Genomic DNA, 12,686 nt, shown 5'->3' on the forward strand with positions numbered 1-12,686 from the left:
AATGAATTAATTGGCTGTATCGTACGTAAGGCATGCTTTCTAAAAGCAGTTTTTATGTGTTTTGTAGGTTGAGTTTTCTGTCTAAGATAGGAAAAAATTCCAATTGACAAGTATGCATCAATATTTGTTTCAAAATCAAAAGAAATTTACTCAACTACAGGTTTTTGAACAGTAGCTCTGATAATGTTGTACTGTTTGGCTGCGATCAAACTTCAAGATACCAAATGTCTGTCATTTAATTATGCTTTCAAATTCAAGTTTCTTAATCAGGTAACCAGATCCACTGGCCCAAGGAGTGTGGCATCCTGGAAATGTTAATTTCTTTGAAGTACATTCATGCTTCACTGATAATATCATCTTCTCTTAGTTTCTTACCTGAATCTTCTAGTTGCAATTATGTTTGAGGGTGATTATGCATGTGCATATCATGAAATAACGAAATATATTCTTCTGGATTTTGCTTAGGTATGGTTAATCGTGGAGAGATTCTTTTTGCATTTCTCTTGGTTGGATGAGTGCATTTAAGGTTTGATATTTATAGAAAGAAAATTTGTTACAAATATTCTGTAGATGAATCTCTATGTTATTTTATTTCTATTTGATTTTTATCTTTTACTATTTGTCTTGTATAAATTTGGGAAAAAAATACTTCATTCTCTGTTGGTGATGCTCCTATCATTAGGTAGTTTTGTGGTGTCATGGGCTCTTATTATTTGTACTTTCTTGTTGATTAATTCTTTATAATTGCTTTTAGCTTGCCTCATAATAGAGGTCCTTTGGTTTCTTCTCATTATAAAGGGTGTTAACAGCTGTACTTCCTATATCTTTTTATCATATTAATATATACTTCATTGTTAACCATCAACAGAGATATCAATCATGCCAAACTTGCCAAATATCTCTGGCAATCAAACTTGACTAGCACCCTTTACCAAGAAGCTCAGCCACCTTTAGTTGTGTAGTGACATATGGAATACAAATCTACCCAATAGAGATTTTCTTTTCAAAGTGCAACCAACTTCTATATGCTTTGTGTGATCATGCTGAACAAGATTTTGTAAATTATAATCACAATTTTGTTGACATAATACAAATTTATAGAATTATGAGTCTAGGAGTACTGAAGCCTAATTCAAAATGCAAAGGCTTGAGCTAGAACATTTTGCAAACTCACGAGTCATATGGCTGAATTCTGCCTGTCTTTAGATCGGGAGACTACAACTTGCTTTTTAACTTTACCAAGTAATCAGATAACCTCCCATATATGCACAACAACCGTCGGTAGAACTACAGTTAGTGACAAATCTTGCCCAATTTGCAAATTTCCATGATTAAAAAATAAAATTCCCTTCCTAGGTGAAGATTTTAAATACCTAATAATCTTGTTTGTTTTAATGATTCTACTAGGTTGGAGTATGAACTTGCTTTGATCCTACTGTTCCTATCTCTCTAGGAGGATGTGAGGATGTATTTCATTTGAGAAATATGCATGCTTCTTTTGTGAGAGCAAATTCAATTTCCAAGAAATATAAATCTTCTAGATCCTTAATCCTAAATTCATTGGCAAAGAAGAACCGAGTCTTTGAATATTGTTTAATCTGTCCTCTTTATCAATGATGCCATAAATATAAACAATTAATGCATCAAACCCAATAGGACTCTTGAGGATTGATTGCTTCTTACAGCTAGAGGTACACAATTTTTTGGCAACTGCTCTCTCCCTCATGCATGAGGTGGGCTTCATCCCTTTCTTCTTGTTCATCTCTAAGACATAAAGGGGGTTCTCTGACCCTTATCTTTTCTCACTTTATTATTAAGTTGTAACATTAATGAATATGAATAAAAATAATTTTGTATGAAATGTTGACCCAGTCCTTTCTAGCCACCCTTGAATTTCTTTTCACAATAACTCATCTTGGGGAATCAATCCCCTATACAACAAATTTTTATTTATTCCTTGTCTTGCTAACCAATTTACCACTGCATTTGCAAACCTTGGGACCCAGTTATAACTTGTTGTCAATTCCGTAGCCAACTTTTCAACCTCCCTTGGTATGTATCTATCTTTCCAAGAGCCTATACTGTTTTTAAGACAACTTATAATTGTATGAGTCTCCTTCCACCAATATGTCTAAATTACAAATATTCTCTGCAAGGAATTTGCTACCAACTGCTAGTTTCTATGGCTCCTTTACTTTGGCTTTTTTCTTTGAATATCCTAGCATTCCTTTCTTCCCAAATATTTCAAAGGGTTCCCAATGTGGTACATGTCTACAAAATGTTTCTCTCCTTTTAGGTGGAGAAAAGAATGAAATTTTGAATGGGATACCCACCTCTACTTGAGGACTCCACTTCCCACCAAACAAAATGAAAAAAAAAAAAAAACAAATGTTGGATAAAAAAAGATATGAGATTAGAAAAGAAACATAGGGCCCCTTCCTTTAGCAGCCGTCTTCCAAGTTCAGATGCATTTATTAAAAAAAAAAAATCTGTTAGAGCTTTACTTGCAAGAAGTGAACAATTAAGTTACTAGTTAATAACTTGGTACTCAAAATTTATCCTTATTGATAATTGATATTATTGCTTCATTGCTTTAGATTTTATGTAACTTAAGTGAATTGTGATTTGTGAATTAAAAATGCTTTTCATTTCGTTACTGTTATATAATTGCCTTAATGCTTTATATCCATTGTATTTACAATTCCATTGTTGGCATTAACCAAATCTGTTTATAAATCATATTACGTTTATTTCTTGTCAGTTTTTACCTGATTAGCCCTTGATTTTTCTATTTGAATGTGGCAGTTTTGGTAATAGGATGTTTTGCAATATATGTGATTTTTTTTTTTCAAAATCACACCTTTTTATTAGGAGTGATAAAAAAGTCCTAACATATTTTTTATCATTATATTAGTGATATTTCCAAATATCAATGAAACATTCTGAAATTCCAATAAAATTATTGGAAATATCTTGCCAATGAAATCACTGATAAGTTTAACAATTAGATATTTATAGTAATTAATGAACCTATTTAAGTCTATTAATCTTCTCTTATTTGATATGAATAGTTGTTTATATGGTTTTTTGAATTTTAAATGTGCAATTACTACAATCCCTTAAGTTTTGTAACAAAATCCATGATTTTGATACTTCCATTAATTTCTCTGGATTTTCCTTCCAAATATTTATCAAACTATAAATAATCCCCAAAACTTTCCTATTTCTACATGTCAGAGGTCTACCAAAATTGATGCTTATTTTGCTATGCTTTTATATTATTTTATTTTTTTATATTAGTTGAGAAATTGAAAAATTTATGTTCAGTAGACTAATGCCTCTTGCATTTTGGTTTATTAGCCACACCTTGGGATAGTGGAATGCCTAATGGAATGCTTCTATTTTTTAAAATATTCTTTGCAACATTTGCATAGTCATTAATAATGGGGTCATTTTTGGTGCACTGGTAAAATCTGGGGCTGACAAGCATGAGAATGTGATCACTTCATACATTAAATGCTGTAGCTTAGGTTCCTATCCAGTTAACCCCTACCAAGACCTTGTATTGTCAAGACCAGCATTAGGTGATCACCATGTACCATCACTAATTGAGCATTTATTGAGAGGGCATTGAAGTAATTGGGAAATATGATTCTTTGGGTTGATAATAAATGCATTTAAAAAATCCATATTCCATGTTTCCACCCCCAAAAGTTTGTATAATTCTTCTTAAATCTTAGCATGAGTACTGAAGGGAGCTTAGAATGGGTTTTCGTGAAAAATATGATGAACAATTGTTGCCAATAGCCTCCTAGGTGTATTCACATCCAATTGTTGAGGCTTTTCTTGATATTCAAAGGACTCAAATTTTGGCTCATGTTGATGCTTAGGCATTGGAACAACTTTCTTTCTTTCTTTTTTTTTTTTGATCAGTAAAGGATATTCATTAATTAAATTTGAAGTTAAATTTTAGTACAAATGTTGGACCATTCCAGCCAATCCCCAGATATAAGAGTTTACATTTTTTCCTAAAGCAATTGGTTTCTATTCACCCTTTGTTTTACTAGTACTGAAGAAAACTAAAGAGAGGAGAGCTGAGAGTTCGGCAATGAGGGTCTGAGAATGAGAGTTTCGAACATTCCCTCTCTCAGCACCCTAACACTATTTTATTAAGATATATTTGAATAATTACAAGGAGGCCCTTAGTTGGGCAAGAATTTACAAAGAACTTAATATTGACAGGATGGGCCCAGAATAAGGCCCATTACAGAGAAAACATAAATAACAAGAAAGAATAAACAATCTATGGGCCATTCGGCCCATCTTCTCTACACTCCCCCTCAAGCTGAGCATAGATGTCAATCATGCCAAGCTTGCTAGTATCATGCTGAAGTTTTGCCTTGGGAATGCCTTTGGTGAGAAAATCTGCCAACTATCCTTCAGATGTGATGAAAGGAAGACACACTTCACCCAAAGAGACCCTTTCCCTAATGAAGTGTCGATCAACTTCAATATGCTTGGTTCTATCATGTTGCACTGGGTTGTGAGCAATGTTAATGGCAGCCTGATTATCACAGTACAACATCATTGGCTTGTCATATTCAATTCCAAGTTCTTCCATCAAAGATTTTAGCCATAATAATTCAGAAACTCCATGTGCCATGGCCCTGTATTCTGCTTCAGTAGAAGACCGAGCAACAACCGATTGTTTCTTGCTTCTCCAAGAAACAACATTACTAGCCACCAAGCTGTAATATCTAGAAGTAGATCTTCTGTCATCAATGTTCCCGGCCCAGTCAGCATCGGTGTAGGCTTCAAGTTTCATATGACCATGCTTGGCAAACAGAATACCCTTTCCTAGGGAGCCCTTCAAATAACATAGGATTCTCTCTGTAGCTGCCATATGAGTGTCTCGGGGAGCATGCATGAATTGGCTAATGCAATTGACTGCATATGCAATATCTGGCCGAGTCATGCATAGGTACAAAAGTTTTCCAAGAAGTTTCTGAAAGATTCCTTTGTCTTCTAACAATGTCCCTTCTGAGGCTGAGAGTTTATGACTCATATCAATAGGAGTAGCAACTGGTCTAGCACCCATCTTTCCAGTTTCAGAGAGCAAGTCAAGAACATACTTCCTTTGGGAGACAAGAATCCCATCCTTGGATCGAGCCACTTTTATGCCAAGAAAGTATCTCAATTCCCCCAAATCTTTAATCTCAAACTTTGTATGGAGAAAAGATTTTAGATCATGAATTCCTGAAACATCATTACTAGTCACTACAATATCATCTACATACACAATGAGGTATACTGCTAGAGGTCCACTCCTCTTCACAAAAAGAGTATGATCAGACTGTGTCTGCACATAACCAAAGTTAACAAGTGCTGTTCTAAATCTCTCAAACCATGCTCTAGGGGACTGTTTTAGTCCATAAAGAGATTTCTTCAGCCTGCATACCTTCCCTTTCATATCAGTTCCATACATCCCTGGAGGAAGAGACATGTAAACCTCCTCATGTAATTCACCATTCAGAAATGCATTCTTCACATCCAATTGATAAAGGGGCCAGTCAAAGTGAGCAGCTAAAGATAGAAGAACCCTCATAGATGTCATCTTGGCAACAGGTGCAAAGGTCTCTAAATAATCAATCCCATATGTCTGTGTATAGCCTTTTGCAACCAGCCTAGCCTTGTACCTTTCAATGGTGCCATTAGCTCGGTATTTGATAGTAAAGACCCACTTGCAACCAACTGGATCCTTCCCTTCAGGTAAATCCACCACTTCCCATGTGTCATTCTTGTGTAGGACATCGATTTCAGATCTCATAGCCTCCCTCCATTCTGGAATCTTAAGAACTTCTAACACAGACCTGGGAATAGGATGAGAAGCAACAGAAGAGAGATAGGCAAAGTATGAAGGTGAAAGAAAACTGTAAGAAAGGTGCTTGGAAATGCAGTGTGCAGTGCACTTCCGTTTTCCTTTTCTAACAGCAATGGGAATATCAAGGTCAGGGAAGGATGAATCCAAAGGTGCTGAAATAGTACCTGTTGTCTCTTCTGTGACTGGAAGTGTATGAGGCTCGTGTGTTGTAGGAGAAACAACCTGCACATTTCTGGATCTTTGCCTTTGATACACCTTGGGATTGAGGATAGGACGAGGAGGTAGAGTACTGGGACAAGGAGAATGAAACGACTGATCCACCCTTGATACATTTGAAGGAGAAGCAGACACATCAAGAGACTCAACAGGGATAGGAAGAGGAAGAGCAAACATCTGTGACAAATCCTCCCCCTATGGACAATGTCCTTCTGGAGAGGAACCATAAAAGGGGGAAAGCTCATCAAAGGTGACATCCATTGAGACATACCGATTGCCAGACTTTGGATCAAAACAACAATAACCTTTCTGTGTGGGGGAATAACCAAGGAATATACACTTTTGAACTTTGGGTTCAAATTTATGCCTTTGGACACTTGGAACATGTACATAACAGGTGCAGCCAAAGACACGAATAGGAATAGGAAAAAGGTCCTTGTCCGGATGAAGAAGAGTGAAGGGAGACTTAAACCCCAAAACCCTAGATGGCATACAGTTTATAAGGTAGGTAGCAGTAAGAACAACATCACCCCAAAACCTGGTAGGAACATGTGAGGCAAATAAGATACTTCTTTCAACTTCAACAATATGCCTATTTTTCCTCTCAGCAACCCCATTCTGTTTTGGGGTCCTAGCACACGAGCTTTGATGAATAACCCCCATGTTAGAAAGATAGCAGGATAGGTTTTTCTCAAAGTATTCTTTTGCATTGTCAAATCTGAAGATTTTAATCCTGGTATCAAATTGGGTTTGAACAAATTCATGGAATTGTTTTACAAGTCTTGGAACTTCATCACGGGATTTCATCAGGAATATCCAAGTGAACCGAGAAAAGTCATCAATAAACAGGATAAAATATTTGTAGCCACCCATGGAGGGTAAGTGGTAAGGTCCCCACACATCAGAATGCACAATATTAAAAGGAACAGAAGATCTTTTATTGCTCAAAGGATAATTGTTTCTACAATGCTTTGACAATTCACAAGACTCACAATGAAGACTGGACAAACTAATTCCCTTAAACAGTTCAGGGAATAGATGACTCAAGGCAGAAAAAGACAGATGACCAAAACGACGATGACACAACATAATCCGACTAACAGACTCTGAAGAGGCAGATCCGAGAGCAACATTCCCAAGATGATCGGTGCATTGTCCCGAAGTATCAAGCAGGTATATTCCGTTTGCCTCATGGCCACTCCCAATCACCTTCTGAGACTCCAGATCCTGAAAAACACAGTAGGAAGGAAAAAAGGTTACACAACAGTTTAGTGACTTGGTTAAACTACTCACAGACAACAGATTTGTATTTAGTTTAGGTACATGGAGGGCAAAAGGTAGGAACAAGGAATCCGTAGCCTTGATGGTTCCCTTACTAGAGATAGGGGCAAGTGAACCATCAACTAAAGTGATTTTATCACGTCCAGGAAGTAAGTCATATGAAACAAACAAGGTAGACAGATTGGTCATATGGTCAGAAGCACCTGAGTCAATAATCCAAGGGATCTTGAGATTACCTGAAGTGGTAGCATGATTAGCAGAAGCCCTTATACCTGAATGAGCAAATGCTGAAGTAGTAGAATTTCCTGAAGGGTTGGAAGGAGAGGTCACATCACTCAGCTGATTGATCATCTTCCCAAACTTTTCATATTCTGCTCTCATGGCTGCCAACTGTGTAGAAGCAGACATCTCTTCACTATCTGGTTCGACAGCTACATTTGCACTTCCTGATCTTTTACCATCATGTTTTTTCTGAAACCGAATGGGAACAAGATTAGGATGTAATTTCTAGCACTTGTCTTTGGTGTGCTTCGGCTTCTTGCAGTACTCACATATAACTTCTTTCTTTCCTGTGCCACCAGAAGTCTAGCATTCCCTTTAGGTTTAATCCCCATATTGGAAAAGTGATCATTAATATCAACCCCTTGAACCTGGACAACCCTTCTGCTCTCTTCACTACTCACCAATGCATAAGCTTGTGACAAAGAGACACACTCCTTGGAAAGAATATTCTGTTTTGTGATATCATATTCTGGGTTTAGTCCAGTTAAGAACTCAAATAACCTGTTCCTTTCAACCAATTTTCTGTAGGTCTCTGCATCATTGGTGGTGTCCCAAGTTACAGCTTCTATTAGGTCAATCTCTTGCCATAGGGACTTCAGGGTTGAGAAATATACAGCAAGAGGTTTCTCCCCTTGCCTTAAATTCTTTACATCACTTCTAAATTTATATGCCCGGGCCACATTGGGTTTTTGGGAATAGGTTTCTGCAACACTGTCCCAAATTTCTTTTTCTGAATTCATCCATAGGTAGTGTTGACTGATTTGTGGTTGCATTGAGTTTACAAGCCACCCAATGACAGTGTAATTTTCTTGCATCCACTTCTCATAGGTTGGATCATCTTCTGGGGGAGCCTTCTTACTCCCGGTAATGAACCCCCACTTTCCTCTACTACATACATGAATCTTTACTGATTGTGACCATGTCAGATAATTAGTTCCATTTAGTTTAACTGTGGTCACAGTCAATAAGGAATCACTTGGAGTCCCCTGAACCATTCCATATTCAGCACCACTTTTGTTTTCAAACTCTGAGGAGTACATCATGTAAACACTCCAAATATGATTTCAGATGACTTCTACAAGTATACTGAATAAGGACAAGCAATAACAGAGTTCAGCCGACCACAAGAAGGCACTACACTGAGTTCGGCCTTCAAGAAGTAAACAGAAACTTCTAGGCACTCAGCCGAAGTACCTTTTCAAATCTGGACTTCAAGATAAATACCACTTGGTATTGCCGAAATAGCCCTTTTTACAAACATAGTGTGGGCAATAGAGACAACCCCACTGTCAAAAAAGAAAAAGGCCTCAAGAACAGTTTGTACAGCCCCCCAAAAACAACCAAGTATAAGAAACAATCCACAGCCTTGTTACAAGGATGTTTCGGCAGTTTTGACAGTCCAAGAAGGAGTGAAAAAACAGCCCAGAAATTTCCGGGTTAAACCAGATTCAATGGCAGCCGAAGGTAGTATAGAACAACCAGAGTTTTCGGACACTTCAACAGTCGAAAGCAATACAGAACAACCAGAAGAAAACTGAACCCAGAAATCTGAGCACAACTTACAGTTTCGAGCTTCAAACCAGAACCGAGCTGTTCCCCTTCCCCTTTTTCTTTTCTCTGATTCTTCCTGGCCACCGAACCACTTCTCCAAGAGATTCGAGTCTTGGGCACTTCCAATGACCTCCAAGAATCAGGCAATACGAGTTAAGCTTCCAGCCCTAGGATATTGAAGTTCAGGTATGCTCTGATACCATGAAGAAAACTGAAGAGAGGAGAGCTGAGAGTTCGGAAATGAGGGTATGAGAATGAAAGTTTCGAACCTTCCCTCTCTCAGCACCCTAACACTATTTTATTAAGATATATTTGAATAATTACAAGGAGGCCCTTAGTTGGGCAAGAATTTACAAAGAACTTAATATTGACAGGATGGGCCCAAAATAAGGCCCATTACAGAGAAAACATAAATAACAAGAAAGAATAAACAACTTATCGGCCATTCGGCCCATCTTCTCTACAAGTACATTTGCCAACCCATTTGCAATTCTTTTAATCCAACTGAAGGTGATATTGAGTTCCCTTGCTAGGTAGTCTATCTCCCTGAAGGCGTGTTTAAAACTCCAAGGTGCTGAATTACAATGCCTTGTCCAAGATATGACCAGTTTTGAATCTCTTTCAACTTCAAGTTCTAGGAAACCAAGCTGTTGTGCTAATCTCAGCCCTTGCAACAGTGCCATTATTTCAGCTCTAACCGAGCCACTAAAACCAATTGGTCCTGAATACATAGCCAACACCATGCCTAAGTGATTCCTGAAGACACTTCCTATGCTTGCCCTCCCTAGAGTGCCCATAGAACTACCATCAAGGTTCAGCTTCAATTTGTTTTAATGTTCTTTGATTGGCTTGAGACAATTTTTCTTGTTCTTTGATTGGTTGCTTGGAATCTTTTAGTTTTCTATTTTTCTTTGTTTCATCTCTTTGGTATGATCATGAACCAAAGTAATGACATACCTCCCACTAATTTCCTTTGCTTCAGTAATAATGTTGTTGAATACTTCATCAGCACATGTACCATCGACTCTGTTAGATTTTAGGTCCTCCACATCTTCAATTGTAATGTACTAACTGGAGGTAGATCAATATGGAACAATCTGATTCTATAAACCCTTCCAAAAATGTAAGCATGCTTCTTGAGATCATATGTAGCTTTTTGTTCTTGTAGCCAACATCTTCCTAAAATAACATGATAAATCATCGTAGGGACACTTTGACAAAATGCCTCATACTTTTGAATAATGAAATTGAGGTACAATATATTACTAAAAGATCTACTACATATGTAATCTGCATTTAAATAGAACTCTTCTTTATGGACTTTTTAGAAAGCAAATTCTCAACTGTTTTTACCAAAAACAAAATTGGCAACTCTTCTAATCGAAAGTATACTTCTAGTTCAAAGTTCTCAATCCATTATATCTAAACAAATCCTCGGAGAAAGCAAATTGCTAAGATACCAAAAATAAGATGTAGTGCAACCAGTTAAAGAGAGGTTGTACATTGACAAATTTGGTTGAAATCTCACCCTTTCGCTATGGGGTAATATGGAAGAGCCCCAGGATCTTTTTTCTCCCATTATAATGCCAATGCCAATGTATTGAGAATCTTTCAAAAAGTTTTTTTGATATAGAAAACTTTTCATTAAATAAAAAAGGAAGGATTACAATCACAAAATGAAGATATTTCACCAAAACAGAAAACTCAGCATTTTCCATTCAGGATTACATCAACAAAATCCATATTTCTCATTGAGCCCTATCATTTAAGCCCAAAGTAGACCAAAAAGTTAGTTCTTATCCCTATTAGTATCTTTAAATTCTTGATGGACCACTGCTCATTTAACAATTACAGCGCAGATTTCAGCAGTCATTTTGCTTCTAGCCCAACATTTATCCTCAAATATATGTTCACTTCTTTCTCTCCAAATTCCCATATTGCAAATGGAACGATACTACACAGAAACTGAGCCTTTTTATTAACAGATATGTTAGGTGAACTAGAAAAAAATAATTGTCTGCAGACAGAAACATTCAAAATAAGTTTAACTGTTAACTTTCAAAGTTTTTTCAATATCAACAAAATTATACTGATATTTTTCTGAATTTCTTGCTGATGAAATCATTGACAAGTTTTATCACTTGAATATAATTGATATATCTATCTTAAGTCTCTCAACCTTCTCTTATTTATATGCATATTGTTTGCTATGTTTTTGAGTCTTAAATGCAATTAAACTTCTTCTGACAAATCTTGAGGTTTCATAACAAATTTCATGTTTTTATAATCGTTCCCTAATTTCTCTATATTTTCTCTTGGAAAAACTAGTGAAATATTCCTAAAACCATTTCTTCATGGAAAAATGTCCACCAAGATTGAAGCCACAACCTTTATTGAAAGAACAGAGTTAAGTCAAGGGAAATAGCGGAAATGTAAAGTAGTTATAAGGAAATAAAGATATAGGATAATTGAGAGGTCTTACCACAAAGCAGAGGCAAAATTTTATCATATATTCATTGTCCTAGAGAGAGAATTCAGAGAAACCCCTATCACATCTCCTGAAATACTAATTTATTAAGGCATGATTATTCATAATAAATTCTTCTAAACGTAGAATAAAGATAATTATATATTCAATCAAATCTTTTAACTAGAAAGTTTTTCTGAAGTTGTTCCATTGCTAGACCTCATAAGCCGTTAGACCAACTATTTGAAAGGTGAAAGCCTAAGTATCGTGCATAGCAAAGCCTTTATAGCTCTAACAAGTCGCCTTTTTGTGCATTATCTGTGGTGCAGATACAGATTCAAAACACACATAGAAAGTTTCTAAATGCTATCCAACTAAGAAGAACTACTTTTATTTTGATAAACAAGAAGGTAGATAGTGTGTCTCCTTTATATGTTGAAAACCACAATGTTGGGAAAGATTTTTGCATCAAATGGAGTTTCACTATAGGTTGTAAGCTTCAGCAATTTTTGAGTTCATTATATCATAAATTGATATCTTCCAATAAATCAACTTATTGAGTTGTATATTTCCACTCTTGATACTTATTTTCAAGAACCAGTGCTTCATGCAGTTAGGTGACTTTAAGTTTCATCTAAACAATCATGGGCCTTTGTGGGAAAAAAAACTAATTCATTTCCTGTTCCTTTCCAAATAGGAAATTGACCACAGTCAAACCTATAGATAACCTATAAGGGCACTTAAATAAGGACGCAAAATTCTTACAGTAACTTTTATAACCCATTACTAATCTTTCTAAACTAAACAAACCAAAGATAACTCCAAGATGTACCCTAAAAAATTAAAAATAAGACTGAAATCTTACCACAGATTGACATCCTACCAGTATAACTTCTATAATTCTCCCAAAACACATCAAATTTACAAATATATTGGTATAATTGGATAGACAACTCAATAGACTATTTAATGACACCAAAATCAAGTAAAACAAACAAGTTTTGTCCT

General features: G+C 36.2%; 1 protein-coding gene across 29 annotated transcripts in view; it reads left to right on the forward strand.

The window, feature by feature from the left end:
* The window catches only part of LOC104608412 (uncharacterized), a 32,997-nt gene that overhangs the window by 12,726 nt on the left and 7,585 nt on the right, over positions 1-12,686 (forward strand). For 6 of the 29 annotated variants that reach the window (XM_088890003.1, XM_088890002.1, XM_088890021.1 and 3 more), the window contains exons 4-6: positions 68-270; positions 466-526; positions 12,008-12,088. The exons of 4 other annotated variants lie outside the window; for them this stretch is intronic. The gene's annotated coding sequence lies outside the window, so the exon portion shown is untranslated. The remainder of the gene's footprint in view (positions 1-67; positions 271-465; positions 527-12,007; positions 12,089-12,686) is intronic. 19 more of the 29 variants (XM_088890006.1, XM_088890007.1, XM_088890009.1 and 16 more) reach the window with 6 other exon arrangements.

Source organism: Nelumbo nucifera, chromosome 6, assembly GCF_055504915.1.
Source record: "Nelumbo nucifera cultivar China Antique chromosome 6, China Antique-T2T, whole genome shotgun sequence".
Taxonomy (NCBI): domain Eukaryota; kingdom Viridiplantae; phylum Streptophyta; class Magnoliopsida; order Proteales; family Nelumbonaceae; genus Nelumbo; species Nelumbo nucifera.